Source organism: Myxine glutinosa, unplaced genomic scaffold, assembly GCF_964187855.1.
Source record: "Myxine glutinosa unplaced genomic scaffold, kmMyxGlut1.1 SCAFFOLD_940, whole genome shotgun sequence".
Taxonomy (NCBI): Eukaryota; Metazoa; Chordata; class Myxini; order Myxiniformes; family Myxinidae; genus Myxine; species Myxine glutinosa.
Window position 1 is genome coordinate 1,199 of NW_027617035.1, and position 11,302 is coordinate 12,500.

Sequence of the window (11,302 nt, forward strand, 5' to 3'; positions counted from 1 at the left end):
CTAATGAGACAGCCTCCTTAATGTCCTTCTAACAGACTGCATGCTTTACAATGCAGGGACCCTGATAGCACCGCACCATTTAGCTATTGTAATCCACTATTAAATCACAGCTGGCAATGGAACCATTCCATTTTGATATTCCCATTAAATACGCATGATGTAAGTCATGATCACATTTTGCTTGGGAGCTGTGATTGGGGCATGGGAGCTTGGGAGCATAAGAAATGGCTGTCAAAGTAGATCCTTGGCACAATAAGTGAAGAATGGAGCTGTTGGAGACCAGGACAAAATGCTAAAATGTGGAAGACAATCCAATCAACAGCTTTTTTTCCTGATAGCTTCAATAAGCACCAGTTTATTTATTTCCTCCACCACCAAAGGTGGACAGAGTTTGTTTACACCCTTGTCTGTTTCTCTATTTGTCCGTTTGTTACTTGCGAAAAGAAGATTTTTCAAGTAAATTGGTTGGTCTTTTGCGTTATTCTGTCTGTCCGTCTGTCAATTGCCTACAGGTCACAATTTCAAGTCGATCTCTACGATACTTCACCAAATAGTGGAATTTGTCATAAGGAAGAAGCCGATTGATTTTGAGGTCAAAAGGTCAACATAGGCCAAAGGTCAACCACTCTGTCAAATTTGTAAAATCCTCAATTTTCTTCAGATTGACTTGAAATTTGAAGATCATTTACATAGCAGGTCAATTAATTCAACAACCAATTCTTTTAGAGGTCAACATAGGCCAAAACGTCAACATAAGCATAACATAATTGCCAAACAGGAAATTAGAGCTGTCTCCCTTGACATATCACGTGCCTTCGATACGGTCTGGCACCCCGCTCTGCTCACCAAACTCTCCTCCTTTGGTATCCATGGAAATCTCCACGCATGGCTGGCGGACTTCCTCTCTGGTCGTAGTCAACGCGTGGCCCTGAATGGGTTTCTCTCATCTCCTCTTCCTGTTCAGGCTGGAGTTCCCCAAGGCAGTGTTCTGGGCCCTGTGCTTTTTCTGGTCTTCATCAATGATCTCTCTGACTCGCTTGAAAATCCTCTCTATCTCTTTGCTGATGACTCCACTCTCTGTCACTCCATTCCTCATCCCTCAGATCGGCAGTCTGCAGCCTCCTCACTCTCTGCAGACCTGGACAAAATCACAGACTGGGCAAACAAGTGGAACATGTCTTTCAATCCTGACAAATCCCACACTCTTACTATGTCTCTCCGAAAAGACCGACTGGAAAACCCTCCCATCCACTTTCTGAATAATCCTCTCCAAGAAGTTCTGTCACTCAAGCTTTTGGGTCTCACTATCTGCCATGATCTTTCCTGGGAAAACCACATTTCAAATCTGGCTTCCAAAGCCAGTCGTCAACTGGGCATCCTCCGTCGTGCGAAGTCCTTCCTTGGCACACCTGAGCTCCTCACCACATACAAGGCTTTCATCCGCAGCTCAATGGAATACTGTTCTCCCCTCTGGGCTGGTGCTCCTGCCTAACACCTAGCTCGTCTTCACGCTGTTGAAACCAAAGCGTTCAGAATCATTGGAATCTCCCGCGATGAAACTAACTCCAAGGGCCTCTCACTCACTCACCGCAGGCAGGTTGGTGGTCTTTCCGTCTTCTACCGACTCCTCTCTGGCCTTGCCCACCCCCAGCTCTCTCTGGGCTCTGTCCCACAAATATTCCTGCAGGTCGCACAAGATCTGCTTGCAACCCTCTTATGGTTAAACTGCCAAAATCAAGACTCTCTGCTCACCTTCACTCTTTCATTCCCCATTTCTCCCGCCTCTGGAACAAACTCCCTCCCTCTCTTCAATCCCACTCCTCCCTACAGGTCTTTAAAACAGCTGATCACCACCATCTCTTATCTTCCCCCATCTAAAACCTTGATCTTTTCTTCCCCCGCTAATTTCACCCCAAATCCACTTTTTTGAAATACCAACTTCTTTCCGGGAAGTCCTTGGTGTCCTTGTGTTTTATACTTCTCCCACCCCCCCCCCCCCCCTTCCCAAGCCTCCTCCCCACAAGCCTTCTCCCCCCCGCACATCTCCCGATGTCCCTGCTCTCACATGTTGTGTTTGTGTGCTTCACCTTCTCTCCCCATCTTGTCTACCGCTCCCTCTTTTTATATATTTTTTTGTCTGTTTGATTTGTATGTGTGATAAATGTTAGCTCTTTCACGACTCTGTATACTCTGTATACAAAAAAAAAAGAAAAAAAAAGCCAAAGGTCAACAACTTAAGGTGGAATTTCTAAAATATTAATTTTTTATCCGATTGACTTGGGATTTGAAGAGGATTTGCATATCACATCACTAAATTCAACCACCAATTCTTTTTGACGTCAACTTTTTCCAAAAGGTCAACATAGGCCAAAGGTCAACAACTTCGGCAACATTTCTAAAATTCCCACTTTTCATCCGATTGACTTTAAATTTGAACAGGATTTGCATATCTGGTCACTTAATTCAACCACCAATTATTTTTGAGGTCTAAAGATGAAAAGGTCAACATAGACCAAATTTCTAAAATCATCAATTTTCATCTGATTGACTTGAAATTTGAAGAGTATTTGCATATCAGATCATTGAATTCAACCACCTATTATTTTTGAGGTCAACATAGGCCAAAAAGTCAACATAGTTCAAAGATCAACAACTTTTTTGTGGGGATTTCACAAGTATTGTGCTATGCACGACATATTTCCTGTTTGTTTGTCTTTGTTTGTTTGGCTGTCTGTGAGCAGATCTCAAAATTTGTGGACGGATTCGGATGAAACTGGACAGGTTGAGTGTGTAATGAGGACGAATTGATTACATTTTTGTGAAGATCCGGATCTGGATATGAGAATATATATAGCATGAGACTTGCTATATAGCTATATGCCAATGCTATATGCCAATACGATATATAGCATGATACTTGCAAACTCTGGGGATGGGTTATGACAAAACTTGGTGGATGAGTTAGATAGGTGACAAGAATAAGCTGATTAAATTTTGGTTCAGGTCCAGATTTAGTGGGATATAAAACGTAAACTGTTCAACCTGGTAGAGGTATGTGCTCTACCGAGTGCCGTTGTAGTTTTTATGGTAATCTAAGCGGCTCATTGAGGAGCTCGTACATATATTTGTGGCAGGAACATAAGGAGGCAACGTTGAAAAATCTCAAAGCAGTCCACTGCAGAATGGATGCTGACCTCTGCAGCTCATATTGAGGAATGTTTAGCTCTTGCCAAGTGTGGATTGAGAAGAGTGAGCAACCATGGGAATCAACCCCATACCAGCCAATGAGGACAGATATGTCTTTAACCAGTTGACCAAACAGCTACTCCTACCATCATTTACTTTTACCTAAAATAAAATGATGAGGGCAAATCGACAAAACACCATAGTATATACATTTTGAACCTGTGATCCCATTATTGTGAGCCATAGGTTCAAATGGGAATGCGAAACAGGTTAGCCCATGTGTAGAGTTTTCTTTTTTTCTTTTCTTTTTTAAGGATGTTACTGCAGAAATTTGAGGCCAACCCAAGTGTAATATGAGTAAGTCAAACACTCATAAAGCAACTCTCCCAAACCCTAGATCCATTTATGCTGTGTAGAAGTGATGCGGGCTTAAAACAAGATGCAGTCAGACACTCAAGAAAGCATTTTCTTCATGGGGAATATGCTCGTAACACCTGCAATTGTTCTGGATCCTATTTGACAGAATTGGTAACTGTGTATGCGAGCCAAGTTCTGTCCCAACGGGCCCTTTATGACATAAAGGATGATGTCATGTTTTAAGGGTACTCTGGAAGGAAAAAGCATCCTGCTTTCTAGCAAGTCATTCTGCTTCTAGCAAGTCATTCTGCTTCTAGCAATTCATTCTGCTTCTCGCAATTCATCCTGCTTCCAACAATTAATTCTGCTTCTAGCAATTCTTGAGCTGATTCTTCAAACTTCCACCTTTTTGAAAGCTATTGTCTGTATATCTTTATATGTTAAACAAAGACAGTCTTGGTCAAGCATTTTCAGGAGATCTATCCAACTTTACACACTGGATCCTTGGTGATGTTATGAATGATGGTATGACTACAAAACGGCGTTCTTTTGGTAAAATGTTTATTTTTATGCTTTAAGAGAAAGGTGATTTAAGTCCCGTAAGACCTTGACATTTGCTGGGGAATACGTTCCTGTAACATGCCGCGAATGTCGGGGCATTGTTTCAATGGAAAAAATGGGATAGGTTCCCGGTAGTTGGTGACTCAAAAGGGAACTCATAAGGACTAGCTCACTCCTCCTAGCCCTTTTTGTTCTGTGAAGACACAACTTTCTATATTTGTCTTGTTTCAATCCAATGGGCTGGTTGTTCTGCTTTTGTTTTCTTTGTGTAGCCCCCACCTCGAGTGGCCTTGTAGGCTTTGTGGTGGGCAATATCCCATTTTAAAAAATCTCCTTGTTTTTTGCTTCGTTGGTCTTAGGGTACCCAATAAGGAGGCACTGAATGCCCCGGATGTCCCGCTGACGAGCAAAGTCAAGTGTCAGGTGGCTGATTAATTATATATATATTTATATGCATGTATTTACTGTATATATATAAATTTCAAAACTTCAAATTTCAAAACACACCTGGTCACAAGTGTGCCTCACTGACCGGGTACTCAGTTGAGGTCCTCAGCATCATCCCATTTCGGCCCTTCAACCTTGATAAGGTTAGCTAAGGTGTGCCAGCAGGGGCACATACGCCTCCACATGCAGCAGCTACACCTGGATGCATACATACCCCCACCCCCAGCCAGTAAGAACACAGACTACAACAACAAAACCGCCTCCACTCCCAGAATCCACAACCCCTCAGCCACTCACTCACTCACACACCAAAACAAGAAAAGCAACTGACCACCTACCCTTAGAACATGCACCACTAAAAAAAAACACATTCATGCCCCACACACACACACACACACACACACACACACACACACACACACACACACACACACACACACACACACACACACACACACACACACACACACACACACCACCACCATTCACACACACACACACACACACACACCATTCACACATCTTCATTTCTCTTTCACGCTCAGTCACTATCCTTTAGGCTGAAATGAACCACCACCCACGACCTCAACCTACACCGTTCGACGTTCCTCCATAAACTTCTTCCAAATCTAAAGTGAGCCTTTCAAGGCAACCTGGGCCACTCTGTCATAAATCCTCCTTCTTTCTGTCCCACACACTCCAAGCCAAGCAAGAAATGCAAAAAGGAATTGCCAATATATCCTCTACACCCCATCTCAAATGGCTGACAAGAAACTCGCCAACCCTTCTCCTGACACTCTGCCTCCAGCTCACTGTAAAGTGTGTTTCCCTAAAGAATGCCTCTTTTTCCCAACCGGATGCACACCTCAGACTTTAATAATTTTTAATCGATTTTCCACCAGCAGCTTTCACAAGATTCAAATGCGTTCGAAACGACCTCAACAAATTGCAAAAGAAGTCAGTGTCACCTTTCATTCCTTCCAAGACCTTGTTGATTATATACATTAAACGGTCATGGGAACACTGTTCGCTCTCCGAAAAATCCAACAAGCGGTCTTCAACTTGCTCTTTCATAATGGCTCCAAGGTTCTCCGCTGGATTGAGGTCTGGCGAATTTCCAGGCCATCGCCCAAAGCCAACGCTGTGAAAATACTGCAAAACAAAGCCAAAGCTGTGCAGCCTTAACAGGCCTGAGAGTGTCTGCAAAAATCTTGCGTGCAATTCCAAACGGGACACAGGTGATCCTTTGAGCGACGAGTTTTTCGGTCATATGTAAAAAAAAAAATGAGAAAAAAAAGAAAAAGAATTGAGATTTTTTGGAGACTTTTCACCTCGCAGCGCACGCGTTGTTGAGACTTGCTACAATTAATTATAAATAATCACTTGTATGTTCACATTGCGGTATGTGTGAGCGGTATGTGAGAGCGCGATTCGTTTCGGAAAAAAAAGGCATTCTTTAGGGAAACGCCCTTTACTTCCCACTCTTCCTCTCTTGCACCTCCTCCATGTTCTCTTCCCAAGGTACAGACAATTCCCCTAAGATGACCTGTCTTGTTGCACCTGACGGTCAGGCCGCAACCTTGTCAAACAGTGACACAGATCTCCTCTGGGAATACCAATTGTGGCTTTAGGTCTGCCACCACCTGCCAATCACAAGCATGTGACAGCCCTCTTGGTTTCCTCCTCCTCTTTCCACCTCTTACCACTTGGCCCACTTTGACAAACAACACCTCTCCCCCAACGGTCTCCAACTCCACTCTTCTCTCTCTCTCTCGATCTCAGCACCTCTTGTTGCACCATCTGCACTACCACCGACAGAACCTGATCATGCCGCCACTTGTATCTTCCTGATGCCAATGCTACTGTGCATGCACTCAGTGTATGCTGCACCGTTCCCAAACCTCCACACTATATATATATTGCACCGTTCCCAAACCTCCACACTATATATATATATATATATATATATATATATATATATACAGTGGTACCTCGGCTTACGAGTTTAATCCGTTCCGTGACGGAGCTCGTAAGCCAAATCGCTCGTAAGTCAAAGCAAATTTTCCCATTCAAATGCATTGAAATGCTATTAATCCGTTCCAGCCTCAAAAAAAAAACACCAATTTTTTTTGTTAGGTGCTTTTAAATAACAAAAATGTACTTTATAAATAACAAATAATGTATAAACAAGCACGACCTCGTATATACTGTACATAATACAAGAGAATGTAAAGAAATAAACTGGACCTCTATCCATGAAGATATGGAGAAGTTGTTGTTTGTGTGGTTGAAGGAGAAGCAGCTCGCAGGAGATACCGTGACCGAGAGCATCATGTGTTTGAAAAGATTGAAACTCGGATATCGAGCACGGACCACGAGGTGTTTTTTCTTTTTTCTTAATCTCGGTTTCAGTGAACTTTTGCTCTGTGCTCACGTGTACTGTACCTGTACCTGTAATGGTACGTCAGAGGATGGCACCTGTTGTCATCATATTAAGTGCAAGATGTTCTGCATCGTAAGTTGGTACACCGTGGTCTTTCGGCGGTGTTTAAGCCGGCCGTCTTGGCTTCTGTCACCATTGGCATTGAGTCTTTCGATGTAGGTAGGTCGTTGTGTGCCGGTGCCTTGGCCGAATTCCTTCATTGCTGCATTGTTAGCTCACCTGGTTTTTTATACCACATCTTTGGTTATCGGACCAGCGAATGACGTCATCTCCAAAGTATGGCTTATTCTCACTTGTCTTGGACGATCTTCTACTTCTAGCCTTCCACCGTGCATTTGGTGTCCACTGTACTTACTGTACAGTGCCTGGTAAAATTGATGTAATGGGTTTTTGACCGTCAACGCCATGAACCGTCATGAACCGTCAACGCCATGAACCGCTAACACTCAAAAGCCCATTTATCGCGCCTTATAAAGCAAAACGCAAACCGAAAGCCATGCCTCTCAAGCGAGGCGTGCTTCGTGGTCACGTGATCCACAGGTGTAGCTCATTATACCCGCACGCGCGACACGCTTTGGCGGTCACGTGACCAGCCACTCTGGAGGCGGGGATCCCCGCCGATGACGTCACCGGCTGGAGCAAGGAGATTCCTCGCTAATGTATTTCGACGATTGCGTGTTTTATATCCAAGCAGAGATGCTTTCACGGCAAGATAACCACGTGACCGGAACCGGAAGCCACAACCGGAAAATTCAAAAAAAAAATTTTTTTGAGCTCGTACATCGGATCTCGGCTCGTATCCCAAAGCAACAAACCGCCCGAGCGACGGCTCGTATCCCGAAAAACTCGTACGTTGGGGCACTCGTAAGCCGAGGTACCACTGTATATATATATATATATATATATATATATATTGTCGTGCGAATACCCTCGGTTAAGACAGTGGGATCACGGATAGCCTGAACGAGCTTTAACTCTGAGGCGACGATTAATTGTGGATTTGACTATGCAAGCACGGGAGGAAAAAGGAAGAGAAAGAAGCGGCGAGCTCTTACCTCACAGCCCGTGCGCGCCAGCGTCTTCAATCTGCAAAGTAACTCGAACCGAAACGGAGGTAAAATGTACGAAAATAAACAGGATTATGACACGGAACCTGATACAAAGGAAACGCGACGGAAGAAACTAGTTCTAAATTGGGAAGTCCCCACACAGATTTCAAATACGAGACAAAGGGAGAATGAATAAAATAAATGTCTCGTCATGTATTTGTGAATGCAAGCTTATCTCCGTCTGGCAGTGTCAGGGATCGTCTGGCTCGAGCGTGTCATCTGACGCAGCTCCGGTTGGCGTGAACTGCCAGGTCCTTGGCGCGGAGCGGCCCTTCGCGTGCCCACTCATCAGTGCTCCAACGCAAGCCCCGCTCATCGTTCGTCGTTCGCACGCCAACACAGGGAAGAGAATCGACGGAGTTCCTTCTCTCCACCGTCTTTCGAACTGCTCGTTCCTCCACCAGGTCCGAAGCAAGAGAAGGCCCAGCGTGAAGGGACAGTCAGGAGCAAGAGGCCAAGGGAAGAGAAGAGAGGGAAGAGAGAGAATGCCGGCGAGCGAGTCGTTTTGTCACTCGCGGTGTGACGTCAGCCCTCCTCTCTCCCAACCAGTGCCTCATTTCTTGGTGATCTTTCGCGCCTTCTGACGTCACCGGCACTTGTCCTTCAATCAGCGACCTGCTTCTAAGTAGTCATTTTGCGCCTTCCGCACTGATTGGCCGAATGTTCGCACCTTCCGCACTGATTGGCTGAGGAGTCATTGGTCAGTGGCCAATCAGTGTGCCTCTCCTTCACCTTTCCTACCCCCCAATCACGGGAGGCTTTCTGTCCCTTCCCCTACCAATCACACGTTCTCCTGGGCGTGGCTCCCAGCCTGCCTGGCACGATGTTTGTCGCCATGGTGGCGTACTGCGCAGCTGCTGCCTGTTGGCTCTTCCAAAGTCATTGTGGCGGCGGGGGAATTAATTAATGTATGGTGCGCTAATGGGCCTATCTAATGTCTATGGGATGTATTGCCATGAGGGATAATGGGATGCTCACAGAGGGAACGACAAGGGAATTTTACCCATAATCCCTGTACTAATTAGCATGCCCCGCCCCCTCGTAACAGGGACAAAGATACAAGCTTAATCCGACATTCGGGCTACAGAACTTATTACATCTAGATTCGCTATCACGACAGCCGGACACCTACCTTTGCAGATCTACCTGGATCTAGATATTTTTCTACCCCTAATTTTCATAACAATATAGTATATATATATACAGACTTGGCATTTAATATGGAATATTTTTTTTGTGGGGGTGAACTTACTTTTCAAGATGTCTTAGAAACAAAAGTTCATTGGAATTATGTTGAAATTATTCTAGATTTTGTTAATGTGACCTTTAAAAGAAACAAAAACCACATTTGACATTTCGAAACAAGTAAATTGATCCTTGAAAGTGATGTAAACTGATATCGAAATTCAATTCATGGACAGTACTGTGTTAAACTTCTGTACGTTTTCCAGAAGTATCTCTTTATGTTGCACATTAGCCAAAATTTTTTTTAACAAAAGTTAAATTACGACTGGGATTACGGACAGTAAAATTACAGTTCAGTACTTCGTGTAACCCCCACGAGTATTCAGGAGAGCACGTACACGTTGAGGCATGCTGTTCACGAGATTTGCCAAGGTTTGGACAGGAATCGCTTGCCATGCAGTGACAATAGCCTGCTGCAATTCACGCACAGAGGTGGGCTGCTGGTCCAAGTGGTCGATTTGACACGTTAATTCTGCCCACAAGTTCTCTATCAGATTCATATCCGGGGACATGGCAGGCCACTCCATATGCTCTACACCACGGTCAGCAAGAAAGTGTTGGATCATGCGAGCACGATGAGGCCGTGCATTGTCATCTTGGAAGACAAAGTTTCCTCGAAAGGCTGCACGAGCAAATGGAAGCAATGTTTCTTCCAGAATGGCCCTGTACTTGAACTGGTTCAGGTTTCCATCCAGAACAACCAGGTCAGTTTTGCCCCCTGCATGAAAAGCAGCCCAACGGTCACCCCACCACCTCCAGCTTGGACTCTTGGCACGATACAATCTTTGTTGTAGGCTTCATGCACTTGTCTGCGCACTCGGACGTGGCCATCTTGATGATAGACCAGAAATCTAGACTCGTCACTGAAGATCACGTGATTCCAGTGTCCTGGCTGCCATTGACGGTGCTCTCTGGCCCACTGCAATCGGCGCTGGCGGTGTTGTCTGGTCAGGCGTGGCTTTCTTAGGGGACGCCTGGCATGATAGCCTGCTTGAACCAGTCGTTGGTTGACTAGCCTTCTGGATACAGGCACATTTGTCAGTTGCTGCCAATCAGCCCTAAGCCGATTAGCTGACTTGGTACGGCCATTGCGGACTAACCGGTGCAGCTGGCGATCATCCATCCTTGTGGTTCTGCGGGGACGTCCTGGCCTCGGTATTGGAGTAGGGACACCCCTCTGAGCATTTCGTTTCAGGATCTTTGACACCTGACCTTGAGTGATGCCATACTGCCGAGCAATAGCACGCTCTTTCATGCCGTAATTTCGTAAAGTCACCACTCCATGACAAACAGCATTGTCGAGTTGACTGGCCATCTCCAGAGGAAGCGGCAATAACTTTTGGAGACGTGCAGCAGTTGTTTTCCACTAATACAGAACGCAACAACCCTTGTATACCCGACTGTGAAGCCAATCGTCAAATGCACCTGTCCGTACATTTTGCCACGCCACCTGTGATATAATCCTGTTGTTGACTTCTTGCTGCGACAGACAATCAGTGACATGGTTCTTTTAACAAATAAATCACCAAAGTGTAAAAGAAACTCACCAGATTGATATACTGAGTTAATAAAGTAAACCCAAGTCAAGAAAAAAAAAATTTCCATATTAAATGCCAAGTCTGTGTTTATATATATATATATATATATATATATATATATATATATATATATATATATATTAGGGTGGTCCTCAAATGTACACCAAAAAATAAAATTGGACTTTTTTCAGGTGCTTGTTGCTAAGATTGTTCCTTTTTGTGAAAAAATGAAATGTCCCAAAGATGGTTTCTATACGACTTTATTTACGACTGTCACACATGGGTTGAAAATTACAATGTTTCAGTATCGACACACACAATTGTTTTTAATAAACTAACACTCAGATGTAATCCCAAATCAGTAAGAATGTATGACAATCATCATAAACACACAGAGAAAGAGTCCTCCAGACCAT